The 7101-nt window shown below is 34.7% G+C and overlaps 1 pseudogene; it reads right to left on the bottom strand.

Moving 5' to 3' along the window:
* Positions 1–845: 845 nt before the first annotated feature.
* Positions 846–1525, bottom strand: LOC105857619 (ubiquitin-conjugating enzyme E2 N pseudogene; annotated as a pseudogene).
* Positions 1526–7101: the final 5576 nt, after the last annotated feature.

The following is a 7101-nucleotide window of genomic DNA, read 5'->3' as shown; positions in this document are numbered from 1 at the left end:
TTGTTATGACTGTCCTATACAGTAATTTTCAAACATTGTGGCAAGACACCAATAATCGTCTAATAGGACAACACAGACACATTTATTTCAAATTTCTAAGAGGTAAAAAAAGTTCAGATACTGATGCTTTATGCATGCTCAGGGCCAGTTTACAAAATCCACCTCTTGCTATTTAATTTGTCAGGTGGTGAAGACCAAAACAGAATGTTTCATCAGAGTTTTAATTTTTAAATACGATTGTCACATTGGGAAAATGAAATAAACACAGTAAAATAAACTGTACAAAGGCAAAGTAGAATAACAAAAAATATTTTACTAAAACATAAGATTTACAGAAGTTTCCAGACAAGCCATACAAAATGGTCACAAGCTTTTTTTTTTTTTTTTTTTTTTTGAAGGGAGAAATCTACACTCGACAGCAAAGTCACAATGTTATTAGTGAGGGCTGTGATGTTTGTTTAATGTTCCCATTTTGGTTCAAACAATCAAGCTTGTCCATCTATAGAGTCTAAATAAAGTTAGACTTGGCTAGAGAGCATATTCTAAAGAACTGGTTAGCTGCTTTTAACCAATGCAACTAGATCACCATAAAAAGGGGGGAAGGAGCTCATAAAATTAAAACTACCTCCCCTCTCAAAAAAAAAAAAAATAAAATAAAGAAAAACACCCACACCCCTGCAGCTAACCCTGACAACTACCTTCATTCACAGTGCTTTATACTTAAACCATGATGGGGGAAATGAATAAAAACAGAGAGGTGCCTCTGCTTTTAAACGTTTCGCAACAATCCAGATGATACTTCTAGCCTCTGCTCATGCTTTACAACAGTGAATCAGGACAAGACATAGATTTGCTAATGTGCATTTAATCACCAAAGGACTGAAGATGTCTGGGCTTTTATTCTGTAATGTTTCTAAGACTGTGTCCATTAAATGCAAACAAAAAAGGAAGAAGTCTTGGCAGAACAGGAGAAGTGATGCACACTTGATGATCGGATCGATTTAAATATTATTCATGGCATATAGCCTAGTCCATGCTCTAGTTGTTTCTATGGCTTGGGCTTCGTTGGTCTTCCACTGCTCCGCTACATCATTTGCTAACGGATCATCTGGATTGGGAGCACTTAACAAAGCCTGGATTGATAGCAGAACTGTGCGGATCTGCAGTGCTGGGGACCATTTATCTTTCAAAATATCTAAACATATTCTTCCCAACTTGTCTACATTAGGATGATAAATTTTGGTCATGAAACGTACTTTAGGAGCTGCCATTGGGTATTCTTCTGGAAGGAATAGTTCAAGTTTAAAAGTCCCTCCCTCAAAGGGGGAATCCTGGGGGCCAGCAATGACCACATGAAAATAACGGGCGTTGCTCTCATCTGGTTCTGCTTTAATGCCAGGAACGGGTTCCGCCAGCAAACGCTGGGTTTCCTTGATGATCCTTCGGGGCAGCCCGGCCATCTTGTCAGATCCCGAGTTGGGCCTCTGGTCTTGTCTCTGGCTCCGCTTGCCTCACGCACGAGTGGAAGTCCAATTCATCATTTTTTATGGCTGAGTAGTATTCGATAGTATACATACACCACATTTTGTCAATCCACTCATGAATTGATGAGTACTTGTGTTGATTCCACATCTTTGCAGTTGTGAATTTTGGCGCAATAAACATTTGCATGCAGGCGTCTTTTTGATAAAATGACTTCTTTTCATTTGAGTAAATACCCAGTAGTGGGATTGCTGGATCAAATGGTAGTTCTACTTTTAGTTCTTTGAGGTATCTCCATATTATTTTCCATAGAGGTTGCACTACTTTGCAGTCCCACCAGCAGTGTATGAGTGTTCCTATCTCTACACATCCATGCCAACATTTGCTGTTTTGGGACTTTTTGATAAAAACCAATCTTACTGGAGTTAAGTGGTATCATTGTGGTTTTGATTTGCATTTCCCTGATGATTAGAGATGTTGAGCAATTTTTCATAAGTTTGTTGACCATTAGTCTGTCTTCATTGAAAAATTTCTGTTCATGTTCTTTGCCCACTTTTTAATGGAGTTGTTTGATTTTTTCTTGATTTTCCTGAGTTCTATATAGATCCTAGTTATCAGCCCTTATTTGGATGTGTATCATGCAAACATTTTCTCCCATTCTGTGGGTGTCTATTTGATTTATTAAAGCCATATATGGCAAACCCACAGCTAACCTCATACTGAACAGGAAAAAACTGAAAGTATTCCTGCTTAGAACTGGAACCAAACGAGGTTTTCCACTATCACCACTTCTATTCAATATAGTGCTGGAAGTCCCAGCCAGAGCAATCAGACAAGAGAAGGATATCAAGTGTATCTACATGGGGAAAGAAGATGTCAAACTATCACTCTTTGCTGGCAATATGAAAACCCCAAAGATTCAGCCAAGAGACTCCTGGAATTATATCATGCTCATGAATTGGCAGAATCAATATTGTTAAAATTTCTATACTATCCAAAGCAATCTACAGATTCAATGCAATCCCTATTAAAATACCAACATCATTTTTCACAGATCTAGAAAAAATAATTCTACTGTATGTATGGAACCAGAGAAGACCCCATATAGCAACAGCAATCTTAAGCAAAAAGAACAAATGGGGAGGCATCTGTTTACTAGACTTCAAGCTATACTACAAGGCTATAGTAACGAAAACATCATGGTATTGGCACAAGAAGAGAGACATAAACCCATGGAACAGAACTGAGAACCCAGATATAAAACCATCCTCATACTATGATCTGATCTTTGACAAAGAAGAGAAAAACATACACTAGGGAATAGACTCCCTATTCAATAAATGGTGCTGGGAAAATTTGATAGCCACATGTAGAAAACTGAAACAGGATCCATACCTCTCACCTCTCAGAAAAATCAACTTATGATGAATAACAAACTTAAAGCTAAGACTGGGAACCATAAGAATTCTGAAAGAAAATTTTAGAAAAACTCTTATAGACATTGGCCTAGACAAAGAATTTATGAAGAAGATCCCAAATGCAATCACAGCAACCACAAAAATAAATAAATGAGACCTGATCAAGTTAAGGCTTCTGCCTTGATTCTTAAAATACCTCAAGTCAAAGTGAAAAAGCCTTGACACTTCCGTGTTATAACCACTCTTAAAGGAGTGGATGAGATAACATTCAAAGTATGTATAATGTAATAATGAATTGGTGTAACTCTGTTCATTGATATTTTCAAAATGTTTATATAGTAAATTTTAGCTATCTATAAACCAATTAAAAGTGGTCAAAGCAATAATAGAAAAATTATCTGTCTGTGAATATTTAATAAAAACATATTCTATAATAGATTAAGACTCACGTTTTCCTGAAAAAATGCATATGCTTTAAGTGATTTGTTTAAACTATCAAGGTATAACAAAGTATGTATATTTTCTTGAGTTTTTTTCCTCTGGAAACAAAACAGGCCAAGTTGATAAAGTAAAAAAATGTAAGTACTATGTAATAAAAATTTTTTGGTATATTGAGTTCAAAAGGTGAGATTTGAATATGCTTCAGTACACAATGAAAGGGCATCAATTCTTAAACATAAAAATAATACAAATGAAATAATTTAAGCTATGGTATGATTTAACTCAGAGATATGTCTTTTATATTATAGGCAACATGAATATATGTACCAAGCGAATGAATAAATAAATTAAAAGGTAAATAAATGTACTAGAACAGTATATATTTGTAGATCACTATGGTAAAATTTTAACTCTTGTTAAATCCAAATCCTTGCCTCCCCTAGATCTGCAGCTGCACTGCTGAACATGACTCGTAGGAAACATGTAACAGTTCTGTTCTCATTTAAAATTTATGACTACTAACCTCAGGTTGGCCTTATTGCTGCTTGGAAATCCTGCTTCATATCCTTAGTTCATTCACTCTTCTACTTTCCTTGGCCACAATTTCATACTTTTTTCTCTTCTTTCAAATCTCAAATACTTTCTCTCCCATAATCACACATAGGAAATGTCCGTGATTTTATCTGAGGTAAACCATACCAATTCTACATAAATTACATCCTCTTGCCTTTGCCCATACAAGGAACTGGTTTCTGCAATTTTCTTTCTTTGTACTTTATCAAATATTACCTGCTTATTGTAGTTTTCCCACTAGCATTAGCTAGCATTAATCTGTGAGTAAAACTGCACATTTCCTGTTATAAACATATATATATATACACACACACAGATATATATGTATCTCCAACTTTTGCTCTCACTCAAGAAGAAGTAAAAGGATTTGAAATTATTCTTCCATTACAAACAAATTAGAAAACTGCAAAACCTATAGAAAAAAAGCATTTTCACACATTAGGAAAAAAAATAGAAGCAGCATGAGACAGTGATCCCTGAGAAGAAACAAAGCAAGTGAATCCCTGCAGAGAAAGGCCAGACTTTCTGCCTGGTGGCAATTTTCTGACTGTGGAGGAGGAAGAGAGAACCTAAACAGAAGGCACAGCAAACAAGAGTTCTGGGAATCCAAGGCAGAGTTTTGGGGATATAGTGCCCAATAGGAAAGAGCTACACAGGGAAAAGGTACCAGAACACTGTGTAGAAGAGCCCTTGAAACTTTAAATGAATAAAAATCTGAGCATGCATAGGGTAAAGCCCTATATGAGGTCAGACAAGAACAAGTTCTGTGGAAAGAAGAATTATTGAAGAACTGAAAGCTTAACAATTCCTGGGGCTCGCACAGGGCTGAGAATCATTTGGGTTCCGACTAGCCAAAATAGAGGGATTTTATTGAACACATGGGGGCTTCAGCGGAGACTGCAGAACAGTCATGATTTAGAAATGGAATTAAATTAATCTTAGAATAAAATCTTCTCTTCAGCTACCCTAACAGAGATTTAAAAAAAAAAAAAGTCTTAAAAGGATCAAACTGATCTGCAATAACTTGCCTGCCGGAAACAAGAAAAAAGTCTTATGCTCTTTAAAGGAATACAAGAAAATCTAATATTTAACAAGATAAAATGTTCATCATTCAAAGAAAAAAAAATTAGATATATAAAGAAGCAGAAAAAAGTGATCCATAACCTAGAGAAAAATAAAATAGGCACAGGAATTCATAGATAATAGCATCAGTAAAAAACAATTAACACAGCTATTGTAAGTATGCTTCCTATATTCAAAGACATAAACAAAAACATGAACATAATGAGGAAAGAAATGGAAACTATAGATAAAAAGTTAACATTACATACTCCCTTTCAGAAACTATGCAAGCCATATGGCAACAAAATGACCCTTTAGCTACTAAAGGAAAAAAAGTTACCAAGTTTTGAGAGACACTGCAGTACCCATTAGCAGCTTGGCAGCACAAAAGGCCAAAGAGTTCATTTTATGCCTCTGACTTTCCAGCTCTTTCAAAGCCTAAAACCAGGCAGATGGGGAAAGTTGGAGTTCAAGTAAGCCTTGTGCTGATAGAGCTGGGTCCTCTGTCCACAGATGCCCACCATGCCCTCAATGACTGCCATGTTTCTTGAGTTTCCCATGATTTGTTCTGTATAAGTTTACTTAGTCTCTTCTCTTTTTAGGTTTATTTTTCTTACAAAGACCCATTCTATGTTTCTTAGAAAATACTTTTATTTTTTAATGTTTTCATTATCAATTAAAATATAAAAAAGCAAAATAAATAATATGAAAAACAGAATTTTTCATCATGGGTGTGGGCATATTTCTCTATTTTATTCTCTGCTTATTCACTTCACTAAGAAGATGGATGGCATACAGTTGGCACAAAATTATATGTTTTAAAATGAATGGATTAAAATGAGAACTATTATTCTACTACCCAGAATAACATTAATATTTCATTGTAGTTTGTTTCGATCATTTCTTAAAGAAAATAATGTTATAAATAAAACTAAAATTCCTTTTAACAACCATTCTTGGTTTTAATTCCCTTCTCTATTCCTCGAAGTAATCCTATCATGAATTTAGTATGTTTTTTTCTGGTTGTGATTATTCTCTTGCAGACAGATATAGATAGATATAGAGATATATCTATATACACATACACACTCAGGCACATGCAAACACAGATTCCGTCTATCTTTCTATCATTCATGTCCACTTAACAAATCTCAATAAGTACTGTTTCAGACACTACACAGTTTTAGGGGAAGCCATTTATATCATACTCATGTAAATATCACTGCAATCATACCAGACATATTCTGTATCTACTTGTTTTATGCTTTTTTGAAATAGTTTATTCTTTCTAATTGCTGTGTAGAATTTCATTATATAAACAGACCATATTTAATTTATGTATTTTCCAAGTGATGAATTTCTATGCTGTTTCTAGTTCTTATATATTATAAACAATGCTGCAAAGAATATGTTTATACACACGTGTATATATATATATATATATCTCCTATACATGGTTCTATATAAAAATTTCCCTAAGCAGTAGAATTTCTGTATCATGAAATATGTTTCTTTCAATTTTATTAGATTTTACTAGATTGCTCTCCAACTCATGACAGGTTGAACCATTTTAGATTCCCATAGCCATATAGGCACAATCAAGGGCCAAATGTTAATTTTGCCAGTGTGAAAAATGAAAATTGTTATCTCATTGTTTTAATGTACATCTCTCGATGATAAGGAGGCTGAGCACGTTTTCAGGTGTTTAGTAGGTATTTCTTCCCTTTGGGACTTGCCTGTTCTTGTCTTCTGCCCTTTGTCCTTTACACTTTGATTTTTATTTAGAATGGGGCAATGTTTTGGTTACATAGTGGCAATAAATAAATATTTATTGACTTTAATTCATAGAGTTAGAAAAACCTGTCCTATTGGTCTTTGAGGAAATTGTCTTTTTATGTCTTTGTTTCTCTGTGCTGTGTTCTGGATTCTAAATGCAATGGGATGTGAAGGGCCGAATGGTTTAATGTGAGAGCCTATGCTTTGGAGGCTGAATCTTGCATAAAAGTCCCACTCAGGTATCTGGAGAGCCTGCTAATATACTTAATGTATTAAATACCACTAAGTGTACTTTTCTACACATGGAGAAACTTGTGTTAATTCCTGAATTTGAACTGAGAAACCTAAA

This window comes from Microcebus murinus, chromosome 14, assembly GCF_040939455.1.
Source record: "Microcebus murinus isolate Inina chromosome 14, M.murinus_Inina_mat1.0, whole genome shotgun sequence".
Classification (NCBI taxonomy): domain Eukaryota; kingdom Metazoa; phylum Chordata; class Mammalia; order Primates; family Cheirogaleidae; genus Microcebus; species Microcebus murinus.
This window is presented reverse-complemented; position numbering and strand designations above follow the sequence as displayed.